Source organism: Schistocerca serialis, unplaced genomic scaffold (genome assembly GCF_023864345.2).
Source record: "Schistocerca serialis cubense isolate TAMUIC-IGC-003099 unplaced genomic scaffold, iqSchSeri2.2 HiC_scaffold_199, whole genome shotgun sequence".
Taxonomy (NCBI): Eukaryota; Metazoa; Arthropoda; class Insecta; order Orthoptera; family Acrididae; genus Schistocerca; species Schistocerca serialis.
The window spans coordinates 7501-10000 of NW_026047761.1; the positions used below are offsets into that span (position 1 = coordinate 7501).

The 2500-nt window shown below is 63.8% G+C and overlaps 1 pseudogene; it reads left to right on the forward strand.

The window, feature by feature from the left end:
• LOC126443865 (large subunit ribosomal RNA) overlaps positions 1-2500 on the forward strand; it is a 7952-nt pseudogene that overhangs the window by 2454 nt on the left and 2998 nt on the right.

The following is a 2500-nucleotide window of genomic DNA, read 5'->3' on the forward strand; positions in this document are numbered from 1 at the left end:
TGCCGGTAAGTGCGGGCGTTTAGCGCGGGCGTGGTCTGCTCTCGCCGTTGGTCGGCCTCGTGCTGGCCGGCGGTGCAGGATGCGCGCGCCTGCGCGGCGTTCGCGCCCCGGTGCTTCAACCTGCGTGCAGGATCCGAGCTCGGTCCCGTGCCTTGGCCTCCCACGGATCTTCCTTGCTGCGAGGCCGCGTCCGCCTTAGCGTGCTCCTCCGGGGGCGCGCGGGTGCGCGGATTCTCTTCGGCCGCCATTCAACGATCAACTCAGAACTGGCACGGACTGGGGGAATCCGACTGTCTAATTAAAACAAAGCATTGCGATGGCCCTAGCGGGTGTTGACGCAATGTGATTTCTGCCCAGTGCTCTGAATGTCAACGTGAAGAAATTCAAGCAAGCGCGGGTAAACGGCGGGAGTAACTATGACTCTCTTAAGGTGGCCAAGTGGCGGCGGTGTGGCTGCATCCGGACTTGGCTTTTCGAAGTGCGGTCTTGATGTAGTCGTGCTGCTGCTGCGAGGTGCCTTCCTTGGGTTATAGTTACAGGGAGAGTGATGCGCAATACATGGGCCTAGCCCTCTTAGCCTCTCCTCTCCTGCGGTCTTCTCCCCTTCTCGTGGGCCCGCTGATTTTCGCAGAGTGGAAGACCGCACCAGGGGCTTGGGGGGGTTACCAGCCCCCCCTCGCACTATCCCTTTGTTAGTTGGGGGCAGTAATCAAAGAATAAGTGGTGGCCCTTCCGCTGAAGGCGCCACCCCAACTCCCCCAGCACCTAGCCGGCCAACCGGCCGTGCCGAAAATCTTGTACCTTTTGCAGCTGTATACGCCTGTAGTGAGTGCCACCGCAGCTTCACCACCAAGAATGGTCTCGGGGTCCATCGCCGCCGCCAACATCTTGCGGCCGCCAACGCGGAGATCGTGACGGAGAGGCATCGCGCGAGGTGGACGGAGGAAGAAGTCCTGTCGCTCGCCAAGGCGGAGGCCGAACTGTTCCTTGAGAGGGACGCCCGGTTCTTCTTTGTTAATCAAGAGCTCATCAGGATGTTCCCCGACCGAACGCTTGAGGCAATCAAGTGCCGACGGCGGCAAGCTGCCCACAAGCAGCTTGTCCGCCAGTTCATGGAGGCGCTTGAGATCGGTCGGGGGGAAGAGCCGGCGTCCCGCCGGGGAGCAGCGAGCCCGCCGCCTGACGCGGGCGAGGCCGCTGCGCCGCCCGTCGACGCAGCCGAGGACTTCGCGGCCGACACCACCGGGCCGCCGCCGGAGGGGCCGACTGACGCCGCCATCTGGGAGCATCTGGCGGGGCTACCTGCTTCCGCCCAGCGTTTCTCTGCCCTGGATCGAGTCATAGGTCTGGGGCGGGGCACGCCGCCCGATGTCATCCTGGGCATGCTCCCGGATGCCCTTGCGTCGGTCGGGTCCAGAGGGGAGAGATCGATCACCAGGACACAGCGGCCGCGCCAACCATCGAAGCGGCCGCCTGCCGCGCCGCCGACGCAGAAGCGCAAGCGGCGCCGCTGGGAATACGCAAGAACGCAGGATGCCTTCCGACGGTCGCGTGCACGTTGCGTGCGCGGCCTCTTGGATGGCACCCTGCTCCAGCCGCCACCTGCCATCCCTGGTCTGCTGGACTTCTGGGCGGACCTCTTCACTAAGAAGCCCGTCTCCACCGCGGGCTTCATCCGTGACCGCCTCCTCCCGCACTCGGAGCCTGTCGCTCTTGAGTGCCTATGGGGGCCGGTCACACATGAGGAGGTCGCCGCCGCGTTGCCGCCCAGGGGATCAGCAGCTGGGCCTGACGGCCTTACCCCAGCGGAGTTGCGGCGCCTGCCGCATGAAGTCCTGGTGAAAGTGATGAATCTCTTCCTTCTGGCCCGCGCCCTTCCGGAACGCCTGCTTCGCGCGCGGACGTCCCTTCTCCCGAAAACGGCTGCACCAACATCCCCCGCTGACTTTCGCCCCATTACGGTCTGCTCGGTGTTGGCGCGGACCTTTCACAAGGTTCTCGCGTCACGCCTGATGCGCGCTTGTGCTGTGGACGAACGTCAGCGGGCATTCATCCCTCGGGATGGGATGTTGGAAAATACTTTCATCTTGGACACTGCTCTCACCGACGCAGTTCGCTCCTGCCGCTCTGTCTTTGTGGCATCGATCGACGTATCTAAGGCATTTGATTCGGTGGATCATGCTGCCCTTCGCCCCGTGCTGAAGGCGCATGGCCTACCGGATTGCTTTGTCGAGTATGTCGAGCGGTGCTACGAGGGCAGCACGACAGTGATAGCGGACGGCGCCGGCGTGGGCGTGTCTGTGCAGCCAGCACGGGGCGTTCGCCAGGGCGATCCCCTCTCCCCCCTCCTGTTCAACTTTGCGGTGGACTACGTTTTAGGCCAGCTGCCCTCCCACATCGGAGCTCGGATCCTCGGTCGCAGAGTCAACGCTGCGGCCTTTGCAGATGACGTCTTGCTGTTTGCAGCGACCCCGAGGGGCTTGCAGTCCCTCATCGACGC